This window comes from Catharus ustulatus, chromosome 13 (assembly GCF_009819885.2).
Source record: "Catharus ustulatus isolate bCatUst1 chromosome 13, bCatUst1.pri.v2, whole genome shotgun sequence".
NCBI classification, from domain to species: Eukaryota; Metazoa; Chordata; class Aves; order Passeriformes; family Turdidae; genus Catharus; species Catharus ustulatus.
The window spans coordinates 12,186,052-12,205,579 of NC_046233.1; the positions used below are offsets into that span (position 1 = coordinate 12,186,052).

The following is a 19,528-nucleotide window of genomic DNA, read 5'->3' on the forward strand; positions in this document are numbered from 1 at the left end:
CCAGCTTTTAGGACTTGTTCTATTTCTGAACCCAGATTGCAGTATAAAGCACAAACACCATTTAAAAAGGGAAGATCTATATTAGAATGACAAAGAGAATAAATTAAAGCTCTGTCCTGTCTCTAATAGTCTGCAGGCAGTTGTTAAGGAGGGAATGCCCAGTGCTGTCTACCTGAATGATGCTTTAGAGTCTCCAGTAGCAGGGGACTTCAGTGAGCACAGTATTGATTTTTGTTCCTACATTAAGCTTTTAGCTTTGCAAATGGTTTTCTTTGAAATCATTAACACTGCAATGTGCAGCATGAGGGTGAAATAGCTCTGCTGCTGTGCAGGTACCACCTCTGATCACTTCCTTCTCCCCTTCCTCTGCTGAACCATCATTCAGCTGATGCACCTGCAGGACAGTGAGGAGAAAATGAAGTGAAGTTGCAAGCCAGGACAACCTTGGAACTGGGTGAGAAAACAGAAATTAGCAATGTTTTAAGCATTCTTAGTGGTTGTGAGCCTAGGGTGGGAGAATCAGAGCACAGCCAAGGGCTGTGTCTGAATCCTCTGGGTGTGGGGAGGCTGTAACAGAGGGGGCTGAGAGCTGCCATCAGCATGTTTATTCCTGCTTGAACAAAGAATCTGAGTAAATTCAACTATCAGGAAAGGTCAGATTTTCCCACCTCAAGACTGAAGACAACTAGTTAAGTAGTGACAGGGAAACATTGGAGGTCTGTTACTAACACCAGACTGAGGTTTGCACTGGACTCCATTCAGATTTATCCAGGTACTTGTTTGGTGGGATCTGCTTGCAGACAGGAGCATGTCACTGCAGACACAGCTATGCTGCAGCTCACTCCCTCTCTCCCTTCCCTCTGCTCCTCTTCCCTCTCCATGCCCAGTTTCCTGCTTTAAGGGCTGTCTCTCACCCCAGAGGGGTGGGAAGGCTGCTGCAATATAGGTGGATGCTGTGAGACTTTCATCCTCAGGGAAAGATTGCAGAGAACCCACTGGTATGCCCAGGCAGTGTGGGGAGGGGGAAAGATGTTTGTGTGCATGAGCCCAAACCTCAGTCCTTCAAATCTAATGATGCTCTCTAATTTCAGGACAGGACAAGGAGCTTTTTGCCCTTCACACTCCTGACTTTGCTGCTGTGGTGAGTTCCTGGGAGACAGGGATGTCTGTCTCTCCTGTTGCAGAAAGGAGGGGGATGTGATGAGGTCACAGAAGTGACAAGTGCCCAAGTCCTAGTGACTTCTGTGTCACCAGCCCTCATGGTTGTTTTAATGTCAGTTCTTCCTGGGAAGGAGGGCTGGAAGGGACATGGAGATATTGTTTAGTGCTTTCTGCTGCCCCAAGATGGAATCAGCCTTCTCAAAGATTCGTTTTGGTGCAGCACAGCAGGGGATGGGCTCTGCTGCTCTGGCCAGCACTGCCTGTCCTGCTGCCAGCAGACCCTGCTGGACCCCTCCTCTGCAGTGCAGGTCATTGCTGCTCAGGGAATGCAGCTCCTTCCTCTGTCTGCCCTTCTGGGGAATACTGCCATGCCAGTGCCCGGTTTATCTGCAGTAGCAGGTAAAGGCAGCATGTCCCAGTGCTCTGGAGTTGTGCTCTTTGGCCTTTGCACTGGGATCCTTCATCTAAACCAGTTACTCACACACACACACAAACAGTGCATGGAGCATTTGTAACAGCTCGGTTTGTGCTTTGATTTAGTTTTTAATTTTTTGTTCTGCATCATGTCTCCATCAAGACAGGTTAAATAAGAGGCAACTGTTTTTATGGCTAGGAAGTTTTCCAGGTTTGCTGTTAATGCTGTGCTTCACTCATGAACAGTGTGCTTCACTCAGCCTCCCACCTCAGCAAGCAGCAGAGAAAACTTTTCTTTTCTGTGGTCTCCTCCCTCCCCAGTCCACTAGTGTGTCAAAACCTTGAGTTTTGTGTAAAGTTGTAAAATAAGCTTCTAGGCAAAATAAAAGATCAAAGGGGGTCTAATTAGCTGCAGTCTGCTTAGGAATTGTGGTTGTTTACCTAGTTTTATAAATTGACACTTTTAACATTAGAACTCAAAGCAAAAGCAAAGTAATTATTCCCTTTTTTTGAAGCTTATGTTTAATGTCTTTATTAAAAATTGGGTACTTCTGTGACATCTCAAGATGCTTTATTCTATCAAATCTGGAGCAAGTAATTTTTCATTTGGGATTGTAATGTGGTATAAATGATAAGGGCCCGATTCAGAAAGCTTTTTTTTTTTTTGTCCCCCCCACTGGCAGCCTGATGAGAAAGCTTCACAGTCACCTCACAATAACCCTGAGGATAATCTAGGGTTGAGTCTTTGTGAAGCTGCAAGGGAAAAAGTGAGATTCCTGAGCTCTTAGGGTGCCCAAAGCTAGCTTGTCATCACAGGATTTTTAGTTCTTTTCATATCTCTTACCAGTTGTACGATGCCAAGGCAAAAATGTATTTCTCCTATAACCTTTCTGCGCTGTGATCATGTCTTTGGGAGTACTGTGTGCCTAATTTTAATCTCAGAGAGGGTAGCAGGTAGTTGAATGGAAAACATCTGGTGATTAAAACAAAGGAGGAACAAGAGGGAGATGAATTGTATTATAAATGTTTCAGTTTTGCTCTGATATGACCTGATCATGTGTCTGATTTGCCAGTCTCTGATCATTTGGACATACCATGCATGAGTCAAGTTCACATGTCCAACCTCACTAAATTTGACCTCAGTAACTTAGAGCAACATGGATAGAGGAGGGGAGGGCCCTCATGAAGTCGTGTTGGGGTTTGGATAGGTTACAAATTTTATTTATACTGTGGCAGGGCTCACAGGCTCTATTTAGAGCCAGAGGTTGATGGTGTTGGTATTTTACTAATGCAGAGGAAGTCGTGGTGCCTGCCCTAAGACCTTACCACCCATCAAGACAAATGGCAAATACAGGATTTGTGTGAGGGTGATTGCAGGAAGGAGTCAGTCCCTCAGTGAACTTTTAACTTTTTTGTGTGTGTTTATCTAAAAGTTCATGCAAATTGAGGTGGGTTTCTTTGATCTGAGAACTGTCTTTTGTAATTTCAACTGCTCCCTGGCTTGTGTCAGAGATACTGTGAGTGGGGTCGCCCTGGGGTTTTTGCACAGCCCAGTTTTAGCTGGGCTGGGAGGGACGTGAGGCAAGATTTATACATCAGAACAGGACTTGCAGTAAAGAAATTTTTATTGGCATATTTTATATTGTCCTAATTCAAAAGTTTCAGTTCTTGATGATCATTCTGGGCATAGGTTCAAGGTTTCATTTGCACTTGGCTCAGCTCAGATGCTTGAGGAAATTTTCATGATGGGAGACAGGTCCTTTTCCTTAAAATCAGAATTTCTCAGTAGACAGTAGGTTTGGATAAGAGCTTCCTTTGAGAATTTTTCCAACTCTGCTTCTCTGATGCAGTGTGGTGATTAGAGGAGACTTTTCAGGTGTCCCTGTGAGAGTCTGAGCACGGTCTGGCCACTTGCATCTGTGAGGTTTTCAGTAATTAGAGCTCACCTAATGAAAACCTTGGTACATCCATATATTCTATAAAGGCTTCCCTGAGAGAATGGGTATTTATTCTTTAGTAACCCTAAGTCCTTTTATTGGCTAACTGGTAAAGAGACATTGGTTTCTAAGCCTGAGAAGATAAAAAGCCTGAGAAAGCTGCTTTGGGGAAAAGGTTCAATGATTCTATATGCATGCCCTGTATGGACTGTGTTGCCATACAGCACAAGCAGAGTCCAAGGCCTTTTCCCATTTGCTCCTTTCAAGATGCCCAGTGGCTTCAGTAGGAGGAGACAGAGGAGCAGCTCTGTGAGCCATGCAGACAGAGAGATGCCAGCAGTTTAGTGGATAATGAAACACAAGGCTGCTGTGATGGGAGTTTGGCCCCTCTGTCCCACCCAGAGCCGGAGGAGATGGATGTTCTCCCTGCCTGGGTGCTGGGTCAGGGACTCCAGTGTGGTGGAGCTACTCTGTGCTGTCAGACTCGTTGCTAGGAGGGTTTGTGTCATGCAGAGCATCACCCCTGGGAAGCTGAGTTTGGACAGCACAGAGCAGCTTGCATCTGGCTGTCACACTGCCATAGTGGTCATTAAATAACACTTCAGTGGTTTAGAGCTCAATGGTTTTGTTTAAATATCAAATAAAGATTTTCTTTTAACTGACTTGAGCTTAATCATCTGGCTGTGTGGCTGACTTGAGTAGGAGCACTGAAAGTCTGTAGAATTCCCAAAATACACCAGAGTGAGAATCCTTATGACTTCATAACTATACAAATCAAGTAACTGGACTAACAGTTGTGATCTGCAACTGAGGGACATGAATGTATGCACATGTTAGGGACAAGAAACCAACACTTCCACCAGAATATGCAGCTGCTTCTTGGGTGAGGTGAATGCAATCTACACTTTTTATTTCATCTTCCCCAGTAGCTTATACCAACATGCCTACTCTAAAAGTTTCATTTAGACATATGTGATTTTTCCCTTTTTTTCTTGCTCTTCAGGAACCTGCAAGTCTTGTAAATTCCCATTTTTGTTTAACTCCTTAGCAGGTCACCCAAATTGGCCAATGCACTGCACGACTGTCTCTTGAATCCACTGTATTGCCTCTAGGTAATGCCTGGTGCTTCAGTGGCAGTCCAGGAATTTCCAGGTTGTACATCCCCAGGCAGGTAATAAAGAGAGAAATTCTTGTCTGAAGATGGGGTTTCAACTGTACATTATGGGGCTGGATTAAATATTTTGTTATATGTATTACTGCCATGTTTTGACTACCTACAGACTAGAGCATTAAGCATGTAATTACATAACTTATTACCAAAAATGCTCCCTCTTCAAATGTCTGTTGCAAATTTGTCATCTGCTTATTTTGATTCATTAAATATGTTGGAACTGGGTTATAACCTTCATTGATTTTACAGAATAAATCCAGAATCAAGGATAAGCCTTTCTGTTTTCACTGAAACAACATTTATTTCTCCTTCACCAAGAGAAGTCTTGGTCCTAAACTCACTTCCAGAATCAGAGTTTCTGATTCTTCAGGGTTTCCTAGGTTTCAAGGATAAGCCTGTCAAGAGCAACATTAGCAGCATACAGAAAACAGGGATTTGTAAAATCATATTAACTTCTATCATTTATAAACTTGATTTCAGATTCCTTTCTTTTGACTATTTTGTTTTCAGAAGCATTCATCAGAGCACTGGGTTTTAATTTCCTTTTAACTGACAAATTTTGGAATCAGACAAGATACGTTTCCCTGATTACTGTGGAACAAGGCTTGTAGTTAGAGATAGTGTCTTTTATTAGATGGAGCAGCATGGTTGGAGAGCTCAGGCAAATTTGAGGCACTCCAAATCTGAATCAGAAGCTGTCAGCTAAGCATATGCTGAATGGGCACTGCTTGGGGTCAGACACGTGTGAATTAGACCATCTCAGACAGGGGAAGGTGGTGAGAGCTATCTCTGGGTCATAACAGTGACTGGGAAGCGTTGCCAGATTATTTGTAATTATGGTCTGGTACACAGGGGAAGGGTGGAAGAATTGTACAAGGAAGAATCTTGCTGTGCCTTGGGTATGGGAAAGATGTGTTTCTCTTGAGTGGTCCAGCAACAACACAAACCAAATTCCTATTTCATGCTTAGGAGTGTGTGTCCTTCTGAGATTGCTCAAACCCGCTTCAAATTTTCTTCCCTATTAATCTCTGTGGGTTTTTGCAGGAAGCTGGAAAAAAGGCTTCTACATTTACAGCTCTTTTTGCTCTGACACAGGCAGAGTAATCTTCAACATGGAAGCTCAGATCCTGTCCCAGGGATTTCAAGCCCATGGAGAAAGTCATATATGACTGACAATAGGGAGCTGGTGAGATCTGCTGTTCTGGGTTTGTCAATTATTAGCCTGGTCTGACAAAGGTTCCACCATGAGCATTGTGGTAACTTCTTAAAGTTGATTGGGAGCTATTAAAGAGTGATAAAAATCAGATATTTCTGACCATGGTGATCAAAGGAGGAATTCAGTGATAGTACAATAGGTGCTTGGAATTCTCTGGGCATTGCCATCAGTATTGTTTAATGACCCAATGCTCTGGCTATGTTGGGTAAATAGCAGCTTTGGCAGGTATATAGAAAAGAAGTCCTTAGGACACAGAGGTTTCAGAGCAATGATGTAATTCATTGCAAAATGCCACTGTCCTTGGACACTGGTGGTTGCCATATTGTGACTGTCAGCCAGAAGGCTGACCCCACTTCCAGAATCCTGATTTATTCAGAAACCTGCAGACTTCCTCTCTCGGGTTTCACACACATTGCTTGTGGTCTAAAGGCAATAGTTCCACCAGCTGAACTGTCAAAGGTTTCTTTCTGTCTGAGGTTATGCACACACATGTTAAAAGCTGGTGTCAGGTGAATTTTGCCTAATAGGATTCTGAAATTTCCTCCTCCTTTAAGAACGAGGGTAATTTGATGCTCCTGCCCTAATATAGGAATATACTGATTTGGGAGCACAAATCCTCCACTCTGCCACACTGAAAGACTTCCAGTAGTCTGTGCTAGGAAGCTGGGAGCTCAGCACATGGAAAGTGTTGTGCCAGCAGCTCAGTGAGTGGAGCCACAGAGTCCCATGGAATCCCCAAAGGTTTTTTACCCTCATTATCTTTCACTCAAAACTCGTGGGCATCCTCACACTGCTTGGAGTGCAGAGTGGTGGCTGGGGGGATTTTGGCTTCCTGCATCTCAGCCTTTGATGCCCTGAGTTCCCCAAATTCCCTGAACCTGCCATGCACTGGAGCTGTGTGAGTCTCCTTGTTCTTGCTGAGCAGCAACCAGCAATTTCCCAGGCACCAAGTACATGTGTGTGTGGCATTGAGTCATTTCTTTGGGGCTATTGTTTAAGGCTTCAAACCATGGAAGGAAACTGGGAGCCTGTTTAGATGTCACTAAAGGTCACTGGCTATTTTTATAGATTACATTAAAGAAAACCAAAACTGCACAAAAAGAATATTTAGATTGTGAAATCAGGACTTTGAAAAATATTTTTGCTGCCTATAACAAATCACTACAGAGCATATGCAAACTGATTTTTCAGGGGCTCATAGCTTGGCCAAAGGTGCATTACTTTTCCTGTAAAAAAAATTATTCCCTGGCACCATTGTGACCTTCCTGCCAAAATTCAAAGCAGAGCTCCAAATGATAGCACTGAGACTGTTTAACCAGAAGCTTGCAAGAGATATCAGTTGTTTGTTGTTTTTCTCTTTTTTTAACTGAGGTAAAAATCTTTCCTGTAGTGGATGAACTGCATTAGCTGAAATTTTCACCATGAATTCCAGCAGGGCAGACAACCAGCATCAAAAGCTAATTCAAAAGAGAAAAGTCTGGCAAAATTCTAAGCAACCTGAGTCTTGTAATAGTGAGTTTTGTACAATGTGGTCAGCATATCAAAGGAAAATACTTTTTTCTGTCTGTTTCGATTTTGATGTCATTCCATCAAACATTTAATTGGTAGACACAGCATTAGCTCCAAACTCATTTTGAAGCAATGAACATTAGTCAGACATAAACAAATGGGCTGGGGGCAGATTAGACAAATGCCAAATGGTGGGAGAGATTTTTAAAAAGGGACTTTGCAAACTGTGTCCCTGCATGAACAGAATTGTTGCAGGGCAGAAAACAGACCTTGAAGTGGTCTCTGGTGGAAGGAACAGGGGTTGTGTAGCACAAGGGAGTTTACCTACAGAGCAGCCTTGAGCCAGGTGTGGAAGTGCTTGGGAAAAGGAGGTCAGGTTGGGGCTGATGCAGGTCTGGCATTGGAGTGAGCTGGGCAGAGGGTGGTGGACTTGGACAGCATGGTGCAGCTGAGTGGTGGCTTGAGCCAAAATCCTGCAGCCTGCTCTCCTGGGGGAGCAGCAGGGTAATGTTCTGGTGGCTTAGAGGCAATTTTTGAGGTTAAACTGGAGGTTAGGAGGTGAAATTGGCCCCCATGCAAATGGGTCAAAATGTTAATATGTACATATGCAAAAACCATGCAGGCAGGCAGCAAGCTGCTTGAAAAATCAGGCTTGAAGTGACCAGACCTCAGACACCATAAAATAAGGAATAACCTTTACTAATTCTCAGTCATTGTCCCTGCTCAGTATTGCAGGCCAGAGGGGCAGGTGGGCCTTACTCAAGGTCTTGAGTCAGAGCACAGGTGAAAGTTTGTTCCCAGCTCATGGTCTCACTGCTGGAACAGGCTGCCAGGAATTACTGGCAATATGTTTGGTTTTAATCTTTGCACTGTTCTCCAGTGAAGTTCTCCAGGCTGAAGCGCCTGGAATTTATCTCCAAAATATTTTGGAGGGGAAATGTGATCATAAAGCTAAAGCTTTGGGCTATGCATGCTTCTTTTCAGGCTCCTAATGGATTTGAAAGGGGTAAGTGTTAGTAACCTACCTCCTTTGTTTTTTGACAAGAAAAGTAATTTAGAAAAACAAAAACCAAAAAAACCCAAAACCATTTTAATCTCTTACACTGAGTTCATGTCAGCTTTAGCTTAACTCAACCCATATTGCAGGAACCTTAGGAGGCATTTTATGTTTGTTATAATAGGTTTGGGTCTCCTACTGCTCTTATGACTATGTCACTGACTGGGGCCAGACTGTGCCAGCAAAGTCCTGCCCTTGGTGGCAAAACTGAGAGAAAGCTGCTCAGCCCCAGTTTCAGGTTTGCTGAGCAAACAGTGTGTCCAGCCTCTGCAGCAGGGCTGAGCCCCCAGTTCTGCCCACACTGAACCCTGTGCTTCCTCTCCTGTATCTCTGGAGCCTTGTAAGACCCTTCCTCTTCCCAGCATATCGAATTGCAGCTGTCTCAAGCTGACTGGCAGCAAATTGCTGCTGCTGAGTCTGTCCTTGGGTTTTTTCCAAGCAGAAGGAAAAGGCTGAAAGTTCCCAGTTTCTGCAGTCACAGCTGTCCCAGCGAGCTCATATCTGCCCTGTTGAGAGACACAGGCACCTCTGGGCGGGGTGAGAGCATGAATGCAGCCAGGGAGCACCAGTGTCAGGTGGGCATCGTGCCTGCCTTCACCAGCCTGACGGGAACAGACAGGGACAAAGGTAAGCTCGAGGCATGAAAAGGCTGCTTGTTGCAGCGTTTCATGGCCAGTGAGCATGACCAGCCTTCAGGGCTAATTACCAGAGGAGAGAGAAGTATGTTCTTGTCAGCAGACCTACAGGGTTACTATTTAATGAAGCAGATATGCAGGTAACCTGTTCAGTGAGCAAGTGACTGACTTGTGTCCACAAGGATGTAGGTGTGTGTGACAGGACACTTCAGGTGGCTTTTGGCCCCTGTCCTCTCTCTAAGTGCAGCTGGGGACAACTCTCAGCAGTGACAATCTGTATCCCATTTCTCTTTTCTCCAGTTTTTCCCCTCTACCTTCTCTGCTCTCCTTTTATCTTCTTTCTCTACTATTGTCTTTTTTTCAACCCTAGCACTTCTTGTGTATTTCACCCGTCCTTTCAGAGCTCTCCACCTTATTTTTTCCTCCTCTTTTTTTAATTACTGATGCTAAGCAGCATTGAACAGTGGTGTCATCACTATTTCATCAGGCCTGCCCAAGTTGCTGCCAGTGGTTTATGGAGCATGTGTGAGCTGGGAAGGGCCAGTACCCTCCGTGTGCTTGCATCAGGTCCCCCACTGATCTCAGTTTCTCAGCACATCTGTCAAGTGTTACTTGTCCTTTTCTTGGGACTGCCCATGGAGGTGTGCAGGGGGCTGTGAGCTGTGCCAAACCCTGGTGGTGTGCTGGCAGGGTTGCAGCCAGCGTGAGGATGCATCCATGCTGCAGGAATCATTTTGTATTGCTATTTAGTCAAAGCCAAAAAGTTTCTCGTGTGTTAATCCAGTGCCTGTGTTGGTCTCTGTGAGAGAGATGGGACAAAACATGCAGGAATTAATCAAATGGTGGTTTGGTTTTTTTCTGCCCAAGTCAGTGGGTGTGAGCACATTCAATGACTCTTTCTGACTCCCAGATTTGTACTCTGCATTCATACAATTTAGTCCATCCAGCATCACCTCTGAGACTTGTCCTGACCTCTAGACTAGAGTAGGTATCACTAGGGAGGAGTAGCAGCATCTGCAGTACAACACCTCTCACAGTTTGTTATGGGAATTACTTTTTTACTTCACTGGAAGCTATATTTTGACCTGATAGCAGCTACATTTGGTAGAGGATCTTTCTAATACAAAAGTTGATTAATATATGCATATTAGATAGTTATGGATCTCTTCTACTAGTGTCCCTTGTGTATTTACCAGAAAAGATAACTGGATTGTCAAAATTTCACCCAACTCTCCCATGGCATTGGGACAAACATGCCAGTTGAGAACTTAGTGAGACTGCAGAGATGCTGAAGCCCAATAGCCAAGGTGTGTATGGGGAGCACAGGCTGCAGCAGGGAGGTGGTGCAGCTCAGAAGTGAGATGCATTAGCAGAAACTCTGGGACAAGACACAAGATGTCTGTCTGACCCAAGCCTGCTATTCCCAACCTGTGGGCATGACCCTCGGATTCTTTTCATAGGAGAATATGATAATTTGAAAAAACACTTTGACTTGCATGTCCCATGGATTTTACGCTGCTTTCTCTGTAGAGAATGTTGGGGTTTTTTCCTGGAATATTAAGCAAAAATGTATCTCAGGAAAGAGTTAGACTTCCTTTTATCTCCTTTTTGCTACACAAACCACTTGGTATGAAGCATTGAGATGTTTTGGAATACAGTGTGAGCTTGGCCTCAGTTCAAGACTGCAAAAGTGGCTGCTACCCACAGGAGAAATGGGGCTGGGAAATGACAGTCAAAGCTGTGCTCCTGCACAGGTGCTGTGAGTCCTGGTCTCTTGCCCTGGACGAGGCAGGCTGTGGGAAAGCAGTCTTTGCTGCCTCCAGGACCTGTCACTGCTCCACTTGTAGTGACAGCAGAAAACACATTTCTTTACAGTTGTGCTGCTACTCCACACTCTCTGTTTTTCCCAACAGGTTCCAGGCCAGCTCCAGGACTGTGGAAGAAAGGCTCCTCCTGCTGCCCTGGCTGCTGGTGACCTGGCAGGGCACATGGAGCTGCTGGCTGCCACAGCACCAGAGAGAGCAGGGAAGGATGTGACAGCTTCACAAGCCGAGGTGGAAGGAGCAGAAAAAGCAGCTGCAATGCCAGAGGGAGAAAGCCTGGTGGGAACAGGTCTGGGGGGGAAGGTGGTCACTCCTGAAGGAACAGCGGCGATTGTGGTGGGAGCATCAGAAAACCCAGCAGCAGAAAGAGTTGCTGAAGCATTTGCCAGGGCAGCAGAAAGAATTGCAGTATCAGAAGTAGCCAAGGTGTTGCAGTCAGCAATAGCTGAGGTAGGCACTCCTGCAGCCCCAGTGATGGGGTGGAGGGGTTGGCAGTACCTGGTCCCCTGGGCTGAGCTCACAGATCCCAATGGCATGGGAGGCTGCAGCTCCAGAGCAGAGCTAACCCTGACCTTTCAGCCTTGCCCTCAGAATGCCTCAGGTACATCAGACCATATTTCCACTTAGCATCGAGCAATGGGAAGAGATTTTTATTTAGGAAAAACTGAAAACAATGTAAAAAAAAAAAATCCCAGAAATTGCTGCAGAGTTTGTGTTCTTTTCCCATCTGGTTTCCCTCTGTCTTTTAGATGAGCTTTTTTTCATGATAGCGGGCACTTTATCACGCCTGGTATAGTTAAGGTTACAAAGCATTCTCCATTCCAGCCCCCCTGGCCACATGCTCATCCTGCTCTAAAGCATTCATATTTGGGGATCAAAAAAGGTCCACGCGTGGTGTTTGCTCAGCCGAGAATTTTTATATGACATTTGGGCAATTATGCCTTGTGTTGTTCGTGAGTTTGCTGAGGGTGATAAATGCACTTTTCCCATTTGAAAAACCTGTCTTTTAACATTGACGATGTGGTGACAGATTTTCAGCAGGGATGGGAGTTGGATTTGCCAGGGCTCAGTGCCCACTCTGAGCGCCAGATTTTCAGCTGTGTTCGGCACCCAGCAGCTTCCCGTTGGGTGTGAGGCCTTTGGACATGTTTGTTCCCATGTGTGGAGCTCGTTTGAAGAGCTGCCTGCCTGCAGTACCACCGAGCATCCACCTTCTGCTCTCAGGAAAATCTGGATCTCATCTCCTGGGCTCTGATTTCATTTTGCTGTGCAGGCTCAGCTTACTGCTATCACTGTTTCTTGGGCCCAAGAGCTGTCCTGAGCATGGAATTTCTATAGGATATCTTAACTTACCCCTCAGAAAGGCTTCTCAATGTCTGTTTGAGTTTTGGTGTCTGAGTTTTAGTGCATTTTTGCATCTTACGGATCAGCTGCATTTAGTTACATGCCAAAACAATTCTCTAAATCAGCCTGTGAAAAGATACCTTTATTTTTAAAATCAGCAGTTTGCTTTATGGTGGCTTTTCCAGTGCTCATGTATTTCTTCTCTTGACTTTTCAGCTCAAAGGGAAGAGGAAGAACATGTGGATAAAGCCAAGGAACACCACTCAGCAGGAAGAGGATTGGATGAAAGAGGGAGAGGTGAAATGAAATGGAGAGGTGATGTTCTGGGTCATACCTCCTAATTGGGGGCTTGTACCAGCACTCCTGGAATGCAGTAGGGCTGCCAACCACACCTCTTTTGTGACTCACTATACTATTAAAAATAAATATATGGCATATTCTGCATGCAATAGTGTTGAGGGTCTGTCTCCTGGTTTTGTGAAAGGCAGCTTTGCAGCTATTCCTCAAAGATGAGGGAGAGCAAAATGTGCTGTTCATGACAGAAAACATACTACAGGCATGGAATGACATAAAAAATAAATACTTTCATAGAATCTTAGACTATCCTGAGTTGCAAGTGACCCACTAAGATCATCAAAGTCACCTCCTGGCCCTGAACAGGACACCCCCAAGGCTTAAATTTCCATTAACTATGCAGTCAAGTTTTCATGTCTGTAGGCTGAGAGATGGTCCATGGGAGCACTGCTAATGTGAAATAGTTTCAAAACCTAACAGAGCAGGTGCAGTCAATCCACATTGCTCCAGCTCTCTCCAGCTCTCAGGTGGGTTTCTTGCCTTGATGGGAATGGTAGGTATGGTCTTTTTTCTTTTTTTCCCTAATTGTATTTATTCATATGAATCATGGAATGGGAAAGGTGTCTCCATCCAGATTGATAATGATGTGATGCCAGAGGAAGTCCAGAAGAAATTCAAGAAACAGGCAAATATGACTTCAAAAAAGTGTTGGACTTGTCAGCACAAATGACATTCCCCAGGCAGTACAGAGGATCATTAAAACAGATTTCTAATTTTTAAGTGCAAAAATTATTTTTTGTTGAAAGATTTTCTCAGCCTGTGAGGTACAGGGAGGAAAGGTTTGTAACAACACTTGGATGATGGAGCAGTCACCAGAGGTAAATAGTGATAAAGTGTTACAGAGTGTGGGGTTAGAACAAACCCCCTCTTGGTGGGTGTCTCACAGGTTTTCTGATGGATGATGATCACAACTCAGAAGTGCCTGATGCCTTCAGCAAATGCCCACTTCATTAATTCCTTCCAGATACTTCATCATTTGCTGCTCCAGGTTTGTGTTTGAGGGGATGGGTCAAATCTGTACTTGGATAGAAAATTTCTGAACCAAATGCTGGCTGATGCAAGTGTTTGTGTGTGACTTGTAGGCATTACCCAGGTGGGGTAACCAGACAGTGTCTCCAGGCACTCCAAGTAAAACAGAAAGCAGCTCCCTGACTGCAGGTGGTCACAACTAAAGCCATATCACTTTTGGGAAGAGTAAAGACTGCAGCCCGAGATTCCATCCCAAAATCCCTGAGTGTACTGAGAACCCATCTTTAAACTCCTGAGCAGTTGCAGCTGGATGTGATATTCTCCATATACCTGACTTCCAGCTCCCAGGGTGTTTCTGTGGGAACGTGCCATTTGCTCTGGTGCACCCCAGAAGGAACAGCACATGAGTTCCAGCATTGTAGAGCTGTTCTCCAACAGACCCCAGGTGAGGAGGGTGTTGAGGAGGATGTGTTCTCCCCTGTGCAAGCTGGCTGGCCATGAAGATCCATTCCCTCTCAGGAAATATGTCCTTGCATTGCAGCAAAGCCAAGGGCTTTCAGTGCAGGTTTGTGCCTTTGCCCCTGTGCAGTGCACCCAGTGCCTGTGCACCTCTGCTGGCTTCTCTCTCTGAGCAGTGACAGGCTGGGGAGGAGAGAGGAGGGGAGAACAGCAGCCTCTGATTAAAACTCAGCCCCCCTGGCCTTAGATCTGAGGAGACAGAGCCCGCCCTCCCTTCCCTTACCATAATTTTATTTTATTACAAAAAGAGCCCGTATTAAAAAAGCTCATGATTATGTTTTCTGTTCACCAAGACTTTTCCTGTATTCGACCTTTGGATAACCTCCAAGGCTTGCAAACATTTGAAAGGAGTAAAGGAGCTCGTTTTATTGCAGGGCCTCAGCATACATTCTTTCCAGCCTATCTTTAACATCAGTTGACAAGAATTATATAATTGCAGTCTGTGATCCCTTTAAGGCTAAAATGTATTCGTTTTCCCTCAAAGAACACTTCAGGTTTCAGAGTTAAAAGTATACTTTTTTCCCCCATCTGGGTTATTCTGTAGAAAGCCATTTTCTCTAAAACTGGCAAGCCTCATTCTACCAAGTTGCATGGATTTATTTTTTACTGCGGTTTTAAGCTCACATGTTAACAAGTAGAAGAACCAGCCTCCAAATCCCAACCTGTGTTTCCCATTCCATTGGAAAATTAGTGGGTTACAGAGAACACACAAGGGGAATTACACTCGTTAGGTGGAATCAAATAAAATTTCCACATACCGATTTAATCAAATTAGTGTCTAATGCTAATTGATAGGCACTCTGGAGATGGACAGGTAGCTGGATTGGATTTGATCTTGCATTTCAGAGGCATGACGTAATCTGCTGGATCAGGAAGGAATTTCTGGTTTCCTATCAGAATGGCATCTGCCACCATGTTTTAGGAAGCCGTGGACATTGGATACTTGCATAGGAACTGGGGAAGGATGCCAAAAAAGAAGTCTGAAGATAATACCTGGAATTTAAAAGACGAATTAGCTGTTGCCAGGATGAAGTTCTGTTTGCATATGTTCCTCTCCATTCAGGTTTTCACTGCTGTTTGTGCTCCTGCAGAGTAAAACAAGCGCAAAAACACGTGAGTATTCCTGGAAGCTTTTCATGCCAGTTGTGTTTGTGTGTCAGAGCCAGTGATGCTCAGATCCTCTGCTTGGAGGGAACAGAAGTGATGCCCCCACAGTGCTCAGAGCATATTCACAGTGCTTCTTGAGAATGGAGTGAGATGTTCAAAGAAGCTGCAAAAAACCTCACCACTCCGAGTATTTCTGGACAATGAAAAACGGAGGGTGTAAGTAGCCTAGTCATGGGCATGTGCATGCAGGAGGGGAAATTAAAGTTGTCTCAAGAATTGGCTGTTAGGAATGATCTGACTGGCTGAAGCTGGAAAAAAGACTAGGCTTAGTGGGCCAATTGTCCACTTTGGTGCTGCAAAGAGGCCTGGGAAGTTTTGAGGAGTTCTTCTCAATTTTACCATGAGCTTAACCCAGATCTCAGCTTTCTCACCTGATAAAAAATGACAATGGCAAGCCAGTGTGCCTGCCTTGGTGCCCTTTTATCTAAGCACTTGAGGAAGTACAAACTTTATTCCAAATAATGTTTACCAGTAAAAATGGATGTCTTATTCAAATATTTAGTTACTGTAATGCTGATTGCCCCCATTCCCTAAGGGGACTAGGGGGCAGGGGCAGCATTCCTGGTTTTATAGAGGGGCAGGCTTGAGAGGGCTGTAACTGCATGTCACGGGGGTTGGATGCAATAACTGAAGAGAGGGGAGCCAGTAATAGAATCCTTTTAATAAACTAGAAGCCCACAGTTTATAAAGTTGGACACAGATTATGCTCCTGCCTAGTGTATAAAAATAACCGCATTTGGATGTCTTTGTGGCCAAAGGATCTTGAAACCTGTTAAGTTTTCACTGCCTGTATTTCTAATGTAGGCAGGACCAGTGTAATACCCTGCGTTGCACTGAAAGGGAAAATCTCTGGTCTGTTAAGCTGTTCCCTGCCTTTGGTAGCCTCTCTGTATCAGGATTCACATTCTTGTTTCCGTTTCAAACAGGAGACTAGTTTACAAGGCAAGTTACTCCTTGGAGATCACAAGAGGCTTTCTTTCCCCTTTCTTTTTCTGAGAGGAAGGATTAGGTCACGGTATTCTGTTTGCTTTTTTTTTTTCTCTCCTTTGGCTAATCTGCTCTCCAAGATGTCCATGTCACAAGAGAAATAAAAGGCTTTAAGTGAGCGCAGGATTTTTTCCCCTCACCTCAGCACTCCAGCCGATAAGGGCGATTTATAGAAATCGCCACATGGAAAAGCTTTAAAACAGAATTTCAGATGCTTATAAGACAAAGCAGAAAGATAGCAGAGCGGCAGGTGCCTTCTCCTTACCTCACAGGGTCGTGTTCTGCCTGTTCTTAAGGAGTTTGGTGGATGGTGATTACAAACATGTCTGCACCGTATCCGGGTGTACTGTACGTGCAGTTACAGCTTTGTACACAGAGCTTGTGCAGTCCCTCACCTGCAATCAGAGGTTTATCACTATCCAAAGACCTTTGTTTTCTATTATCTCTGTGCATTTTGTGTGCTGGAAGCATTAATGGCAGCATGGTTTAAGATGTGTTCTTTGAGCCTGGCACCTTTCCTGGTGTAATGTGCTGCGCATCGCTTGGCTCCGCTCGAGGGGAGGACACACGCTGGTGCCGATCCTTCTGTGCGGAAAGTTTTGGGACTCTTCAAACAAAATTACTTTGTTCAGAGCACACTGAACACAAAGATTATTGCTTTAATGAATGCTGAATTATTCTTGTTCAAATAGCAAGTACTGGTATTAGTTTGTGGTAAGACAAAGATTTTTGCAGCAATGCATACGAATCTGCATTTGGTGGTTTGTACCTAGCACAGGTACAGCCTGTTCACACTGGTCACGTCACATTCAGCATACTGTTTCAAGGGCCAGGTCTGCCTTGATTGAAGCCAGCAGAGCTCTGCTGAACTTTGTGCCAGTCTCTGACAACTCAAGTTATGCTTCTCAAATGTTTTCAGCTTTTTTTTCCAGTCCTTTCTTTCCAAAGAGTTTTAGAAATGCAATTAAATGGGCAGTAATACTCAGCAGTTATACATAAAAAGCTGTTTATCTAAGGGTATCAAAGTGCTTGACAAAGGTGGGTAATTCTCACAGTGCCCTTTTTTTGCAGGGTGAGATGCTGGCATGCAGAGACAGCAAGTGGTTTATCTGAGTAACAGAGTCGGTAGCAGAGGTAGTAATTAAAACTTTGGTCTCATGACACCCAACTCTGTACTGTAACCACTAGACAAACTGCCTCCCGGAACCGTATCTCATCTCTATCTCTCTACATATGCACAATAAAGCCTTTGTAGTATATGCTGTACACTTGCTATTGATAGTTGTATCAGCTGAAAGATAATGCTCGCTCTTCTAACTGGCTGCAAGTGTGCTCCACACAGCCTCAATTATCTGAACATAATGGTGGAGAAGGGGAGAATTTTGGATAACTGAGGGCTTCAAATAACTGAAGGAGTTTTCAATGCAATTAATAACATGGTAGGAACACAAGGTTTTGGAGAGCAGGTTCAGGTACCTGGTGTCACACTGTGCAGATTTTTTTTCTGAACAGAGTTGTGGCTCTTCCTTGCTTTGTTTCAGACAAAAAAAAATTACAAATGTATTTTAGATGTGTTGGTATCCTTTTAAGTTTGATGAAGACTAATAACCATCATTTTGGTCAATGGGAAGCTGCTTATGGACATGGGGAGTTTAAAAACACCGACTGGTCGGTGTTAGGCAGCTTGGCCGGCAGCGGGATGTGGGCTATGTGGGTGGCTCTAAATGGCTGCAGAGAAGCAGGACCAGAGATCATATGAAAAATAATTTCCCCTGTACACACCATAAACTCTGGGATTTCAAGTATGACCCAGCTGTAATGAGCTCCATACAAGCAAACATTCGGTTACTGCAGAGACACATTTGTTTAGGAAGATAAAACCATGATCCACAGAACATGCTCACGGAGTGGCTGTGCACTGCACACTGACCTCCATGTGACAGAAATCTTGACTTGTGTGACTTCATAATAAATTTCACCATGCCACCTAGGCCTGCTGCACATCACTACCTGCTTCCTCTGCAGCTAATTTGTTTCTAATTGCAATAGAATGAAAAGAGGGGATAAAATTTGCAAAGCATATCACAAAGTGTTACTGGCCCTGTTCAGTTCTCATCGCACTGCATGCTCTCACCATGACTTGCTTTTTAAAACCAACTCTGTTCTCTACCTCACCAGACACAGGAATTAAGAGCAGCCTTTACCCTTGCAGTGGTTATGAACTAACAGATTGGTGCAGGTAAGGCTGAAAGACCTTAAGGAAAGGAATATATTTGGTTTGGTTTATATGAAATACAGCATTGGGTAGAAGATGGGTGCTCAGCTCTGACTGGCCTCACAGCTCATCCTGCACTGCCTGTGTTCTGGGACTGAGGCAGTTTTGTGCCCCCATCAGAGAAGCACCCACACACATTCAGATTAGTACAAACCTGTAGTATGGTTTTATTTTTACCTGAGAGACGGGATATGTTGACATCTGGGGCCTGATGTCTGACTTACTTTTTGAAAAGATTGATCTAATCTTAGTTGCTTTAAATTATGAACTTAAATTTTTCTGAGTTTTCACTGCCTGGTCTCACTAGCTACTTTAAGTGCCTGGAAAAAAAATATATACTTTCTTGTATGCTTCAGTGTTTACTCCAATATGCAATTTGGCCAGAGAGAACACACATATTTATTATCTTTAATACAGTCTGGATACGCACACATACATGATTCTCTTCCTACTCAGACATCATATTATACACAATTTGTATATGCATATTTATAAGGGCTTAAATGGAAACAGGACTGACACCAACATTTTATGCATTATTAGGAGGAGCAAGTTCACTCTTTAAAATGACTATATTTGGAAATCTGATTCTAAACTCTTGCAGGTTTAACTTAATTTTGTGGCTTTTCTCCAGATTTTCAAAACCAGTGGAAGTGAGGACAGGATTGACAGGAACATTTGTGCTCCTTGAAGGTGAGCGTTGGCATGGACTCACTGTGTAAGGGACTGGGTAAGGGTGCTGCTTTCAGCCCATCTGAGAAACGACAGCACCAAAGCGTGCGGCTTCGCAGGTCAATATTTGCACATTGATATGCTCTTTTTTTTTTCCCCCACCACTTTGGAGGTGAAAAGTCCCATTCATTAAAAAAAAAAAAAAGGGAAAACAAATTTTTTAATACCTAGCTGCTCTTGTGGGAATCCTGTGCTCCCTCTTCCTTTCCCGCATTGTGTCGAACCATAAAGCAGTGAGCTAAAGCACAGAGAGCCCGC

The 19,528-nt window shown here is 44.2% G+C and overlaps 1 long non-coding RNA gene across 1 annotated transcript; it reads left to right on the top strand.

Annotated features, from left to right (window-relative positions):
* The first annotated feature begins 316 nt into the window (after positions 1 to 316).
* LOC117002622 lies at positions 317 to 12,656 on the top strand. The gene is made up of 4 exons (XR_004419322.1): positions 317 to 454; positions 1,092 to 1,141; positions 11,014 to 11,373; positions 12,484 to 12,656. It is a non-coding gene; the product is annotated as an uncharacterized LOC117002622 (long non-coding RNA).
* The last annotated feature ends 6,872 nt before the right edge of the window (positions 12,657 to 19,528 follow it).